A 16084-nucleotide genomic window follows, 5' to 3' on the forward strand; every position below is an offset into this window, starting at 1 on the left:
TTCCTACTTTTTTTTTAAGATTCTAAATAAAATACCTACCACCGCAGATCTTGATGGCCCAGCCTACGCACGTCTAAGCAGCGTAGTCCTTCTGAACTGGCACCAAGCAAGTCTGCATTTTCACGCAGGTGCCCACAGCTCCTGCAGAGCTAGGCTCGTGCTCGGCCTCAAAGACTGTAGCTGAGGCCCACGAGACACGTCCAGCAGCCTGGCCATGTCAACCCACCGTCACGGGCCTCCTAGAACAGGGGCCTCAAGGGGGGTAAAACTGCTCAGAGAAGCTCAGAAACGAGTTAGGGCTACACAGCACACACCCACAGCAGGAAACTTATCTCTTCATCTCTTTAAGAGCAAGCTATGGAAAATAAGCAATTCCACTTACACCCAAGCTGTAAGACACCATACATGCAATACTGCACGGCCGACTCTGCCTCCCCAGTCTCTGGATGTTTTCTTACCCCTGTCATGGATTGAACTGTGTCCCCAAAAAAGGTGTGTCAACTTGGCTAGGCCATGAGTTCCAGTATTGTGTGACTGTCCACCATTTTGTCATCTGATGTGATTTTCCTATGTGTTAACGCTAACCTCTATGATGTTAATGAAGCAGGATTAGAGTTATGTTAATGAGGCAGAACACAGTCTATAAGATTAGGTTGTATCCTGAGTCAATCTCCTTTGAGATATAAAAAAGAAGCAAGCAGAGAGACAGGGGGACCTCGTACCAACAAGAAAGCAGTGCCAGGAGCAGAGCACATCCTTTGGACCAAGGGCTCCTACACGGAGAAGCTCCTAGACCAGGAGAAGATTGATGACAAACTGTTGCCATCGAGTCTATTCTGACTCACAGTGACCCTATAGGACAGAGTAGAACTGCCTCATAGGGTTTCCAAGGCTGTAACTCTTTACAGAAGCAGACTGTCACATTTTTCTCCCTCGTAGAGGCTGGTGGGTTTGAACCATCAACCTTGCAGTTAAGAGCCAAGCGGAGTGGCTTAGGTATGCACCCCCGCAGCAATTCTGAAGGTCAAAGAGTTAGGAGGCAGGTTAACTGTTATCAGGGTTCCCTCCCACTTCAGGGAACAGCCAGCCTGGAGACTGCTTCAGTTCAGGCTGCAGAGCCACTCGGTTGGTAAGCAGTCTGTGCTCTGGAATCCAAGAGCTGAAGAACATTTGTGCCCTTGGACACACCTATAAAGGATTAGTTGTGGGCCAGTTTATCTAATTATCGGTTTCCAGCCAAATTAAACTGTATACCAGCAGGCAGATACCAAGTATTCTTCCACCTCTTCATGTACCCCTATTTGAGATGACGATCAAGGAGCTTTTAAAAACAACGTAGCAATAACAGGCTTTAGTTAAAAAAAAAAAAAAGGAGAGAGAGAAAGAAAAATTCTCTTCCGCAATTACCGCTGAGTTCTTTCAGACATACTAATGCCATATATAGCAAACCAAGCATCATGAGGCTTTCCAACAGCTAAAAATGTTATCAGCGCCTACTCTCCATATTTCACAAGAGAGCGGCCAAGGGAAAATGAGAAGTAGCATTCCAGTTACCCTGGAAGAATTTTTTCAAGCCTCCGTTACATAGTTCACTCAGGACAAAAGGGGAACTGTGTTAATGCCCGTGGCTAAAATACTTCTCCTTCTCAGATAAAAATGCCTGGTTTTCTTTTAAAAAATCTAAAAAAGTAAACGTTAATAATATACAAAAAAGAAAGATAAAAATAACTAAAGTCAGAACTCAAGAATCCCAAAAGCTAGCCAGGAAATACAGTAATAAGGATTGCTATTCAACTCACATAATCTGTATCTAACCATTAACCAATGGAAACAAATTAAAGGCAGTCACCCTCATGAAAGAATGGATGATTAAGCAGTTTTCATACTTGAAATTCTTAAATACTATTTTAAATATAATCTATAGCCCTTAGAATTGTTAATAGGATATTCAGGCTGCATAAAAATGAGGATATTGTCCACGAACTAGATGGACTAGCCCTACAGGGAACAGAAGTTCTGAATTTAAGCCTAATTGAATTTAAGTGAGAGCCCTGGTATTTTCCAGCATCAGAAAGAAAGTAATAATAACAATGAAGATAAAGTGGTAAGTCAATAAGACTTGACCTTTTTCCATTTGCTTTGCCAAATGCACAGCGTATCTGGAGCCAAGGTTTTCTAATAAGTTTTCCAGTATTTTGTGAACACACACTGAGCTATGCTATGAAGTCAGGCAACCAGCTCCTAAAAACCAAACCATACCAAACCAGTTGCCTTCAAGTCGATTCAACTCACGGTGACCCCCATGTGATGCAGAGTACATCTGCACTCCATAGGGTTTTCCTGGCTAATACCTTTTGTAAGCAGATTGCCAGGCCTTTCTTCCAAGGTGCCTCTGGGTAGGTTCGAACTGCCAACTTTACAGTTAGCACCAAGCACTTAACCATCTGTACCACTCAGATGCCAACCTGATACTAACTTGCTGTAAGTATTTGTTCACTCTACCTTCAAAGTGTTGATTTCCTTGTCTAAATGAATAGGTTTGAACTGGGTATCTCAAAAGTCCCTTCCCACTGTAGCTGGAGCAGGTATTTCTATCTCTCTAGACTTTCTCCCCCAACTTGGGTTCCTAAAGACCAGTTCCAAAGCTGAGACTCTCTAGGAAGTCTAGCAGTTTCGTTTACTTGGAAACAAATCAATACTTGGAGAAATAAACAGCATCGTGGTCCAATTCTGTGAGTGTCAAGAGCACCAGGTTGACCCAAAACCAGGACTGAGAGGCACGTGTTCCCTTCTTCAGTGGAAAAGAGAAAAATTACAAGTTGGTTCAGGTTCAACTGATGCAGCCAAGGGTCTAGGTCAATAAAGCCAGGTTTCCCAAGCTTGGGCTACTACCAGTGTGGGTTCTGCTGCTATATAGCTTATCATCAAGACCCAAGAAGAAAAGTACTTAATCCGAAGGAGCAGAAGCAAGGGTGCCAGCCACCTCTCTGATCTTACTCCCTCCTTCAGCCTCCAGGCAGTGGCCTCTGGGCAGCTCTTCATTTCTGAGGACCATCTACAGAGCTGTGTACCAATGGGAGGAACTGTGATTAGCCAGGGCATCTGGGTATCTAGGTTAGAACTCATCCAGGAATTATGACTTGTCTGTGAAGCAAATCAAGATGTGATCTGTTAAGCTTTGTGTATCCAACACAATTTAAACATAGGCTGTAATTTATCCCTAGTAGTTACAGAAAGTTCAAGAGGCAGTCATTAGAACAGAAAAAGGGGATATTACATGGTTTAAAATCATAAAAGGCATGCATCAGGGTTGTATCCTTTCACCATACCTATTTAATCTGTATGCTGAGAAGTAACCCAAGAAGTTAGACTATATGAAGAAGAACACGACATCAGGATTGCAGGAAGACTCATTAACAACCTGCAATATGCAGATGACATAACCTTGCTTGCTGAAAGTGAAGAAGACCTGAAGCACTTACTGATGAAGACCAAAGCCTACAGCCTTCAGTGTGGATTACAACTCAACATAAAGAAAACAAAAATCCTCACAAAACCACCATAAATGGAGAAAAGATGGAAGTTGTCAAGGATTTCATCTTACTTGGATCCACAATCAACGCCCATGGAACCAGCAGTCAAGAAATCAAACAATGTATTGCACTGGGCAAATCCGCTGCAAAAAAAACTCTTTAAAATCTTAAAAAGCAAAGATGTCATTTTGATGGGTATGGTGTGCCTGATCCAACGCTCTTTTCAATCACCTCATATGCACGCAAAAGCTGGACAATGAAAAAGGAAGACTGAAGAATTGATGAATCTGAATTATGGTGTTGGCAAAGAATATTAAATACATCACGGACTGCCAGAAGAATGAACAAACCTGTCTTGGAAGAAGTACGACCAGAATGCCCCTTAGAAGCAAGGATGGCAAGATTTCATCTCATGTACTTTGTCATTTACTTTGGGCATGTTATCAGGAGGGACCAATCCCTGGAGAAGGACATCACGCTTGGTAAAGTAAAGGGTCAGCGAAAAAGAAGACCCTCAAGGAGTGGACTGACACAGTGGCTGCAACAGCCGGCTCAAGCATACCTACTATCGTGAGGGCAGTGCAAGACCGGTCAACATTTCTGTTATACTCAAGGTCCTAGTAATCTGAGTTGACTCCATAGCACCGAACAAGAAGTTAAGAAAAAATGTAACCTGTAATAAGGCCTCCAATATCTGATCAGGGACTTCTTTGAACAAATCTACTGATAAGCAGTATAACTGGCTGGGATGTTTACTGGTGCGTTAAAGGCAACTAAAGAGAGGGAGGTCAGCTGACCACTGCAGACAGGGCCCCTTGCTCCAGGTCCCAACAGGCTTCAGAGAGTCCAAGGTCCAGTTTCAGATTCACAGATCAAGAAACTCAATTGTATGAGTTCACCCAGAAAGCTAATTCCATTCACCGTGTGTAGTTTAAATTCTCCCAATGTAAAAGAAGGAGTTGAAACCCAGCATTACCAACTGGTAGTTTATAACAGGAAATGAGATCTTAATCTCCATAATCACATGCCAGTATCAGGCACAGGAAATACTGAATGAGTGATGAGAAGAAAGCCTGGTAAGTCTTACCCAAACCCGTTGCTGATGAGTCAATTCCAAGTCATAGCGACCCTAAAGGACAGAGTAGAACTGCCCCCATAGGGTTTCCAAGGCTGTAAATCTTTACAGAAGCAGACTGCCATATCCTTTCTCCCATGGAGCAGCTGGTGGGTTTGAACTGCCAACTTTTCAGTTATCGGCTGCACGCTTTAACCGCTGCTCCACCAGGGCTCCTTTGGTAAGTCTTAAAAAACAAAACTTCCAAACCGGTTGCCGTTGAGTCAATTCCGACTCATAGTGAAGCCTTAGGATTTGTTAAACTCACGCAGACTTCCCAGCAACCACATGAAGTGGGCAGTCCCCCTCCCACATTATACAGAGGATGAAACAGGCAAAGAAAGGTGAAAGGACTGGCCCACAGACACACAGCAAGGGGTGGGACTCAGATTCAAGAACACCTACTCCAGGTCATCCAGGTACTCTGCACTTTAACCACCCCCAGAAGCTGAGGAAGGAGGCCTATGGTGTCTTGACATAGCTCATTCTGCCCAGAGAAAAAGCCTGTCTCTACCCTGCCACACAGTCCTGGTTGCACAGTGGTTAATAAGAGCTCGGCTGCTAACCAAAAGGTTGGCAGCTGGTCCTTAGAAACCCTACAGGGCAGTTCTACTGTGTTCTATAGGGTCGCTATGAGTCGGAATCGACTCGACCACAACAGGTTTGGTTTGGTTTTTTTTGGCTACCCTTCAACTCTAATGAACAAAACACAGAGGCCAACCTCTTTCTTGCTTTTCTGGGAGTTTCATTAGCAAACCACCCCTCTTGAGGTACCACATCAAGAGCTCCAGTTGCAGAGATAGATGGTTGCTGTCAGGTGCCGCGGAAGCAATCCAACTCATGGCGACCCAGAGCAGAACGGCCCCACAGGGTTTTCTTGGATGTCATCTTTACAGGAACAGATCACCAGGTCCTTCTCCCGTGGAGCAGTTGGGTGGGTTCAAACTGCCACCCTTTTGGTTTGCAGCCAAGTGCTTAACTGCTGCACCAGGCCATCTGAATTAGGATCTAGAGGCAGGGTCTGGGTATCAGCGTTACTTTAAAAGTTCCCCAAGTGAATGTACTGTGCAGGCAGAGCTGAAGATCACCAACCTTACCAGTGAAAAGGAGAAATAAAAAGGCAGTTAGTAAAATGTGAGAATCAGAAGGCTTCCTATTTTCATTTTAGTTGAGAAGGAAGATCAACCCAGAAATTTCAACGCAAACACTGAAGGGAAGAGGTACTTTTAAAATGAGTTATCTGCCCTGCATGGTCCTGAGAGCCCACTGGAAGGAAGCTCATAAAAACACCAATGTGACAAGGTGAAGAAAAATTAAACCCAGGTGAACAGAACCAGAGATGGAAACAACTAAAAACTTCAAAGCACATGCAGAAATACAACCACCAACACAGAGAGGCTTTGTGTATCTCAGTTGACAGCAGGCTGGAACATACAGCCCTTCGGAGAGATTCATTTTTTTTTTTTTTTTTTAGTAAAAACCTTTTCCAATGCTTTCAGGTGCTAGCTACAGCACTGGAAATACTACAGAAAGATAACTTTAGTTCCATTTTGTGCAGTTTGGTGAGTTTTGACAGTCGTGTAACCACCTCCACAGCAAGACATTGACCATTTCCATCTGTGTATGCATTTTTAAACTCTCCGGTAATGAGCCTGGTTAGAGAACGTTGGTGAAAACAAGTGACCCCTAGGAATGTCTTCAAAGAGCAGACTTTTAAGGCTCTTTTAGTGCAATAAGAAAAAGGGGCCACAAGTCTCCCCAGGTGGATGGCATGACCGGGGCTATCTGGGTGCCAGTGCTGTGCCCAGCCTGACGTAACTGCCCTCCCCCAGAATGTGCAAAGGGAAGAACCAAGTATGCAAGATTACTTCTGTGCCCCCAATGGTACTTGATCTGAGAACCTACTTTTCAAACACAATTTTAGTAAATTAACAGGGAAAGACTGTCACCACTAAAGATATCTTTTAAGTACTCATCTGTTTCTGAGAAAATGCCTCCTGAGGAAAATGGCTGATTTTAAAACTGAGGTTCCCCAGAGAGAGGTGTAGGACTGTCTCAGCAGTCTGTCTCCCTGGAAGCCTTGATTCCCTCCATAAATAGAGAGTGCAGAGAGGAGCTGCCTGCAGTAGCCGGCCCAGGTGTGTTTCACGGAGGCAGGGACTCCATGATGCTGGACTTCACCAGGGCTTTCCCACAATGCACTGGGAAGGCCACAAAGCCCATCAAGGACTACACACAATGTACTGGGAAGGCAACACAGCCCATCGATGACTTCCAACAATGCACTGGGAAGGCAATCTGGCCCATCAAGGCCTTTCCCACAATGCACTGAGAAGGCAACACAACCCATCAAGGTCTTCCCAAAATGCACTGAGGACGTAACCCGGCCCAACAAGGACTTCCCACAATGCAATGAAAAGGCAACAAAGCCCATCAAACACTATCCCTGCTGGTATTTCTCAGTGCCCCACAACTGGGTCATGCTTTCTGACTCTTAACTAGCACCCTGCATTGCGTTCAGCAGGAAATCCCACCCTTTAGCCAAACTACTTTTCCCCACTGAGGAGTGAGAGAATGCAACAGGAAGGAAGTGCTTTGAAAGATGTTTTCCAAAAAACTAGAAGTACCAGTTTGACCCATACTTTTTACTTCATCATTAAGGATCCCTTTTCTGCCCTCCTTATTGGCCTTACTATTTCTTTTTCTAAATACAGATCCTATGGTGAAAATCTCCTGCAGAATACTTTTCTGTGGCTTCCTTACAATAAAAAACCCATTGCTGTCCAGTCAATTCTGACTCATAGTGACCTCACAGGACAGAGTAGAACTGCCTCATAGGGTTCCCAAGGAGCGCCTGGTGGATTTGAACTGCCGACCTTTGGTTAGCAGCTAAACTCTTAACCACTGCACCACCAGGGTTTCTGAGCCTTCAAAATAAAGTGCAGACTCCAAAAAATTGTATGTTACCATAAATTTACAAGTCCTTTCCTGCCAGGTTTTCAACAACTCGACAATAAATACAGGAAACACAATTTCTAAAACAAACAACAGAATATATATCTCGGAACATCGTGGACTATCCTAAAACCAAAACCAAAACCAAAACCAAACCCGCTGCCATGGAGTCAATTCCGACTCCTAGCGACCCTATCTGACAGAGTAGAACTGCCCCATAGGGTTTCCAAGGCGCCTGGTGGATTCAAACTGCCAACCTTTTGGTTAGCAGCCATAGCTCTTAACTACTACACCACCAGGGTTTCTCGTGGTGAGCCCTAAATCCAGTGCAAGTGTCCTCAGCAGAGACACAGAGAGAAGACAAGCAGAAGGGAGGAGGCGATGTACCACAGGGGCAGAGAATGGAGTAACGCGGACTCAAAGTCAAGGAACACCAAGAACCAGAGTCAACGAACACCGAGAACCACCAGAAGCTGGAAGAGGCAAGGAACGCATTCTCTCCTAGAGCCCCTGGACAGAGCACGGCCCAGACAGATTTCAGACATCTAGCCTCCAGGGCTGTGAGAGAATAAATGATATTGTTTTAAGCCGCCAAGTCTGTAGTGACTTGTTACAGCCCTCTCAGGAAACAAACACCTTCTAAACCTTCTGCGATGAAAAGTCCACCCCTCTTCCCGTCTGCTGCCATCACCTATGTCAGTGATGGTTAACTGTGGCTGACCAGCAGAAAATCCAGGGGACCTTTAAAAAAATCCTGGTACCCAGGCTCCGCCTCAGAGCAGGGAAATCTGAATCTCTAGGGGGTTGGGCTTGGATGCCAGCACCATAAATCCCAGTAATCCTGCTCTGCAGCCAGATGAGAACCCAACCTGCAGCCTGTCCCCTCACCACATGGCAGTCCTGCGCTGCTCGTGGTCACCAGCCAATCCCTGCTGGACGTCCTACCACCACAGTACTGTCACAACACCGGCTCCTCTCCCCGAGCCCCTATGTCTGTACTCAGTCCCCTCAACCAGGCTCAAATCCCAGAGGCATCTCTGACCCTCCTCCCCGCCTCCCTCACTGGCCCACCCTACAGCTCCTTTCTCTATCTTTCCATTCTCATTCTCTACCTCGGTGCTACGCCCTCACTTAACCTACACAGAGACCACTGCCATGGCGCTGTGCCCAATGCTCCTCCCCACCTTCAGTGCATTCTGGACTGTGCTGAGAAATTCGTCGTCAAACATCTCTGTCACCATATCACTCGCTCTTTTACCCAACAACATAGGAACGGATAAACAAAATGTGGCGTACACAACGAGTTCAGCATGATTTAGCCATCGAGGTAATGAAGTTCTGACACAGGCCACGTTATGGATGAGCCTTGAAAACACAATGCTGAGTAAAAGAAGCCAGAATCAAAAGGATATAAGGTGTGATCACACTTAGATGAAATCTCTGGACTAGGCAGATGTACAGAGACCAATGTCTACTGGTGGTTACCAGAGGTGGATGGAAAGGGGAAATGGGGAGTATTGCTTAAGGGGTACTAAGTTTCTGCTCAAAATGATGAGAAAGTTGGAAATGGATAGCAGCGACGGTTGCACAACATAACTGACATCACTGAACTGTACCCGTAAAAACGGCCGAAACGGCAAATGTCCTGCTATACACATTTCACCACAATTTCTTAAGAAAGCATTGCCTGCTCTCCACCACCTCAAGGACAAGGTCAGTGTCACTGGTCTGGCATCCAAAGCCCCCACCACTGGCCCCTTCCACCACTCCCCAAAATGAGCCCTTCCTCACCCGCATCTTCGTGTTGTCATTTTCTCATCAAAATGCTTTCCCCCACTCCTGATCCTCCTCAACCTCTGTGATCCGGCTGACATCGCACCTTCTCTGACAACTTGTGTCTGAAATAATCAGCCCTTACTCACAGCCCCATGCATTCATTCACTCACTCACTCATTCACAAACAGGAAGCAGAGGCCAGGCCAAGATGGTGGAGTAGTCAGATGCTTCCGTTGTCCCTCTTACAACAGAGACCCAAAAAAACAAGTGAATCCATTATATATCACAAACAGGAAGCAGTGCAAGCTTTGAGGTCAGACACACTTGGGTACCCTGGCTCCATCATTTTTTAGTTTCCTAAACTATAAAATAGGTTTTACACTTAGCCCTCAAGCCTTTTGAAAAGTAAGGATACAGTCCATGCTCACTAAATGGTTTCTATTGTTATTATTGGAGCCCTGGTTGTTTGGCATAGTGGTTAAGTGCTATGTCTGCTAACAAAAAGGTCAGCAGTTCGAATCTGCCAGGCGCTCCTTGGAAGCTCTAAGGGGCAGTTCTACTCTGTCCTATAGGGTCGCTATTAGTCGGAATTGACTCGACGGCAGTGGGTTTGGTTTTTTTGGTTTGGTTGTGCAGTGATTAAAAGCTCACCTGCTAATCAAATGTCAGCAGTTTGAATCTACCAGGTGCTCCTTGGAAACCCTATGGGGCAGTTCTACTCTGTCCTATAGGGTTGCTATAAAAAAAAAAAAAAAAACCAAACCCAGTGCTGTCGAGTCGATTCCAACTCATAGCAACCCTATAGGACACAGTAGAACCGCCCCATAGAGTTTCCAAGGAACACCTGGTGGATTTGAACTGCCAACCCTTCAGTTAGCCACCGTAACACTTAACCCCTATGCCACCAGGGTCTCCGGTGTTGCTATAGGCAGAACCAACTCAATGACAAGGGGTTTTTGGTTTTTTATTGTTATTATTACCTATTGGCCAGCACCATCCAACAGATATGCAAAGCGACACAGGTAACTTTAAGTTTTCTGGTAGCCATATTAAAGATGTTTAAAATGGTGATATTAATTTTAATATTTTATTTAACCCAAAATACTAAAAATATATTATCATCTCAACATATAATCAATATAAAAATACTGAGACATTTTAACTTTTTTTTTGGACTAGCACTTTGAAATCAGGTATGCATTTTGCATTTAGAGCACATTTCAACTTGAACTAGCCACATTTCAAGTGTTCACCAGCCACATGCAGCTACCGTTTGGAACAGGGCAGACGCAGACTGTTACGTTCTCAGAGGGCAGGCTTGACATAGATTCTATTCACCCTTAGCATAGAGCACAGTTCTCAGAATTACTTCTTACAAGAATGAGGAGTACAAGTTAAGTTTCAAAAGCTAACAGCTAACACTTAAGTGGAGCTAATTCATAAAACAGCCTGCAACTACTCTCAAAAGTCTTATCCCTTCTTGTTTTTACTGATCTAGAAATGGAGGCTTGGAAAAATGCCTCCAAGATCTCAAGGCTAAGATCTCAAGGCCAATAAGTAATGGAATTGGAACCCAGTTCTCTGGACTCTGTATCGTATGCTCCAGTCTCCCTCTGCACTCCTCTGGTTCTACAGTTTTGGGCCCCTCCATAAAACGCCTTGTGCTGAAAGTTAACTTTTTATGAACAGCCAGCCATAAAGCAACGTACCCCACACGCAACACTTAGCACAAGGTTTCCCAAGCAGTACTGCCCTTGGTAAGTATGTCTGAGCATCTGACCACAGCTTTTCTGTTAGTCCCAGAAAGAGGGAAATTGGTGCATGGGAAGCTTTGTTTTCTCAGATTACTTAGAGATATGGCTTTCCTTTCTCTCTTGAAAGTTAGCCAAAGGGCAAGGACACACCACTTCCCATCGAGAAGTTAAATGATAAATTTAGTCCATGTCCACTGGACTTCAGGCTGTTGGCCTCCATTTTCACAAGTCCCACCAGTTAGGGAGCCAACAAGAATAAAGTTTCGCCAACATTCATGTGAAGGGGGTCAGACTCCCAAGAAAAGCTTCTGCTTCCTTCTCCTCCCTCCTTCTCTCCTCTCTAAAAGCAGGAGGAAAAGCTACGTAATTATGAACTTCAGTGAACCACATTAAAGGAGAAGTTGGTAAGAATGGTTCAAACAACGCTGAACTCCAATAACCAAGCCTTAAATGAGGATGAGAAGAGTCACGTGTCCTGTCCAGAGCCAAAGTCAGTAAAAGTGCTTACTTCCTGAAAACCAGGCATGAGTCACAAAGTTCACTTGGACAGAAACATCTAAAATTGCTTCACTGTTTTTAACTCGACCTGGAGCTGCTACCATAATATAAGTGCTTCTGTCCCTCTAAGATGAACTACAAGATAAGAAATGTATCATCAAAGTTCAATTCTTGCCATTGCCTTTCTTGGAAATACAAGAAGGAAGACGGGGCAACCACTGACAGAGATATCCCAGAGAAGGTAACGAACTATCACAGCCAAAGAAACAACAGATTCGCTGCATCTCATGGACAGAAGCTGTTAAAGGACTTGGGGCGAAAAGCATGGCTGTCCTGTAATGAACAAATAAACTTCAAGGTAACCAGTAACAGAATCCCCTAGACCCAAGAGGCTAAAGCCTCATCAAGCAGACAGACCAGTGCCCACCATATGCTCATTTTGGATGTATATGCAAGCACTTAAAATCAGTAACTTCTTAAAAGAGCTAATACATTCACAGCACTTACCAGGTCTAGACGCTGTTATAAACCCTTTGCATGTTCAGCTATTTAACCTCCAGCAACCCTACACATTGGTGTACCACTGTTATCCCCACTGCGGATGGGAGAGATGACAGAGAAGTAAACTGGCCGTAGTTGCATAGGCAATAAATGGCAGAGGCAGGACTTGAACTCAGGGAAGCGGACTCCAGAGTCCCTGCTTTTACTGCAATGTGACACTATCAACTTCAATTCCTATTCTAAGATGGGTTGGGGGAAAAAATGCAGTACTTCAAAGTCTAGAAGAAATAACAATGGGATACTTCCTACTATACCTCTGTTATCAGAAATTGAGCAAACACAAAAAGGCCAGATAAGTATAATGAAAGAAAAGCTTTAATTCCTTCAGTAAAGCTGTCTCCTCTGCAAACAGTTGCGTCCGCCCCAGCCAGGAACCAGTGTGGACAAGCTACAACTTTCTGAATGAACTGTTTGTTCATTGTTCTCAGACAAGGGCAATGCCTGTGTGTGTATAGTCTGCTGTTTACCACAAACCACGGAAGGTGTCACCCGCCTCATGGGTGAGGACACTGAGCCCAGGTCCTTTCCATTGAATGTGGCTAGGTGAAAGCCACATGATATTTACGTGTCACACTACAGAAAGAAAAGTTATGAAACTCTGTCTCCAGGTAGTATAAGGAAAGACCATGAGCCAGTAGCCAGTAGCCATCAACTGGACAAAAAGGAGAAAAATCCTTCCCCATGATATTAATTTTTTTTTTTCTGCCAGGAGGAAGAACTAAAACTTTGAGACAAATTAATCAACTATAACAACAAAGGAAGTGATAAGATACATTCTTAAAATAAGCTAATGATTCAAACGCAATAATCCAAATTTAGTTGTGGCATTTAGAGTTCCTTTGATTTTGTCCTTAATAGTCTGTGACCATTAAAAGGCATTCAAGAATACAGCAATACTTAATGGAATAAAGTTGATTATTGTTCCGTACCGTTGCCGTCGAGTCAGTTCCGACTCATAGCGACCCTGAAGGACAGAATAGAGCTGCCCCATAGAGTTTCCAAGGAGCTCCTGGTGGATTTGAACTGCTGACCTTTTGGTTAGCAGCCATAGCACTTAACCACTACGCCACCAGGATTTCTGATTATTCTTCCAGTCTAGAAAATTTAAGGGTTTACATTAGTAAATGAAAAAAAAAAAACCTGTTGCCATCAAGTTGATTCCAACTCTAGCGACCCTATAGGACAGAGAACAGCCCCATAGGATTTTCAAGGATCAGCTGGTGGATTCGAACTGCCAACCTTTTGGTTAGCAGTCGAGCTCTTAACCACTGCGCCACCAGGGCTCCATACACTAGTAATAAGAGGAAAATCAACAATACAACACTTGGCTAAATACTCTTGAGATACAGCACACCACTCCCTAGACTAGTTGGTAAATAATTAACAGCAGTCATTCAACCCAAGCCTGTAAAATAGGATTTTTTTTTTTCCTTTTTTAAAATAAAAAAACCCAAACTTACTTCCAACAAACTCAATACCAATACATTTGGGGGGGAAGGGGTCTCAGAAAATTGGATTTATTTTCATATTTAGATATATATACCAATATACTTTTACCCAAATCAGCTTACATGTCATTTCTATTGTTCCTATTCGATAATGTGAAGGCTGAACTAAAATAAGAAAACGTATCACATGTCCTACAAGTCACTGGGATAATGATCTGCACACAAGTTAATCTTACACCTGTGACCTGCTGACTGGAACTTCTGAAATAAATGCTGAGGTTAAACAATAATAGCTGGAGTTAACTCTCAAATACTTCACTCTTTTCAGACATGAACTTACCAACAATAACTCAATAACAAAATCCAAATAATTCAAATGGTAAGAATGTTTTTTTAACATGCTAATATCAAGAAGAAGAGGTAAGCCAAAAGAAAGTAAATTTACATAATTTACATCTACCTTAAAAAAAAAACTTCTCCAGGGCTTTGAACCAATTTGTTCTCGTTTTGTTTCCATCCCAGATATACTGAATCAGAATCTACATCTTAACCAGATCCCCAGCTGATTAGGTATAATGAATTTTGAGAACCACTGCTCTACTAGTGGAGCCCTGGTGGTGTAGTGGTTAAGGGCTTGGCTGCTAACCAAAAGCCTGGCAGGTCAAATCCACCAGCTGCTCCCTTGACAGCAACAGGTTTGGTTTGGCTCTGCTAGTGAGGAGTCCTGGTGGTGCCGTAGTTAAGCACTCAGCTGTTAACTTACCAGCTGCTCCGTGGGAGAAGATGTGGCAGTCTGCTTCCATAAAATTACAGCCTTGGAAACCCTATGGAGCAGTTGAGCTCTGTCCTATAGGGTCACTTTGAGGCAGGATCAACTCAACAGCAGTGGGTTTGGTCTTCTGAGCTCTGCCCTGGTGGCAAAGTGGTTAAGAGCTATGGCTGCTAATGAAAAGGTCAGCAGTTCAAATCTACCAACCGCTCCTTGGAAACCCTATGGAGTAGCTGAGCTCTGTCCTGTAGGGTCACTATGAATCAGAATCAATTCAATGGCAGCAAGCTTGATTTCTTGGTTTTTAGTGGTTTTCAGAACTGGTCCCTAACCCGCAGCTTTAGCATCACCTGGGAGCTTGTTAGAAAGGCAAATTATAAAGCAAGGGTTCGAACTGGACCCAACAGGTTCCACTAGGTTCAAAACCCTGCTTACTGGCATACTCAACCCAATCTCCTTACTCTTCTACAGATACTCTGCTGTCCTGGGATAATTCATTTTTAGAGTGAGATTATGAGATACAAAACAGAATTATTTGCTAAATTCTCTTCTTATTAAAGCAGGGAGCTAAATGAAATCAGATTTCTTTAAAGCAAGTTTGAACTTGTATCAAAGTTGAGACTGAAATGCAAATACCATCTTTAGAAAGCTCTTTTAACTCTAAAAAGGGTTTTCTCAAAATACTAAGTTATCTAGAATAGCCACTTATCTGGAGTACCCCATTGAGTAAATATCCCAGTAATTTCTAATAGCTTCGCTGTACAGAATAGAAGAAGGTTTTTTCCTAATATAAAATCCCCTGAGAATTATGTGGCAGAGAGCAAGTCTTCTTCCCGTTACTTCTGCTCAAAGGGAAACATGTTACCCCTTCCAAACAATCCTAAAGAAACAAAGGGCTTCACAAATGTTTCCAAGGTCTATTCCCCTCTGGCTGAACAGACTGGTTCTGTTCTAACAAAATTCCCAGAAAAGAGTATCATCCACCGACAGACACTGTAAAATCAGAGATGCCTTCCTGCGGGTTACGGGGGGCAACCTGGGAGTAGCTAGATATAATTTCATGCCATTTAACAGGGCAAAAACCCCTTTCAAATCATTCATAATATTTTATTAGAAACTTGGCTTATCATACTTAAAAATAACAGTATAATGCCATATGTTCAAGTAAAATTTTAAAATATTACACGGTGAAACCTGCGAGAGCCGGACGGAACTCGATGGGACTGCCTTGTTTTCTGGTCTCGGGAGTTTTCCGCCTTTGACAGGGTACAGTCTTAATCAGTTTCCTATTGCTATTAGTAGAAAATATTTGTGTTTTCCTTTGCCGACAGGTTTCTACCTTACATAGGTTCCGGCTTTCACACTGTGTATTGTATGGCGTGTATGGAGTCTCTGGGTGGTGCGGATGGCTAATGTGCTCAAGAAAGGCCTGGCAGTCTACTAATTTAAAAATCAGCCATAGAAAACCCTATGGAGCAAAGTTCTACTCCGACACACATGGAGTTGACTTGACTACAAGTGTTCTGTTGTTGTTTTAACTGCAGGTAAAAGTGCTTAATAAGAACACCAGAAAAATCTAACGAGGCGATCCCTGCTTCTGTCTACCCTCAGCTCTTACTTCCGCGGTAGCTGCAGCAAGCCTAAAGCACGGCTTCTCATCATACTTTAACATGCGA

At 43.7% G+C, this 16084-nt stretch overlaps 1 protein-coding gene across 1 annotated transcript in view; it reads right to left on the bottom strand.

The window, feature by feature from the left end:
- The window catches only part of RAB20 (RAB20, member RAS oncogene family), a 41948-nt gene that overhangs the window by 1505 nt on the left and 24359 nt on the right, over positions 1–16084 (bottom strand). The gene's annotated exons all lie outside the window — the stretch shown is intronic.

This window comes from Elephas maximus, chromosome 23 (genome assembly GCF_024166365.1).
Source record: "Elephas maximus indicus isolate mEleMax1 chromosome 23, mEleMax1 primary haplotype, whole genome shotgun sequence".
Lineage (NCBI taxonomy): Eukaryota > Metazoa > Chordata > Mammalia > Proboscidea > Elephantidae > Elephas > Elephas maximus.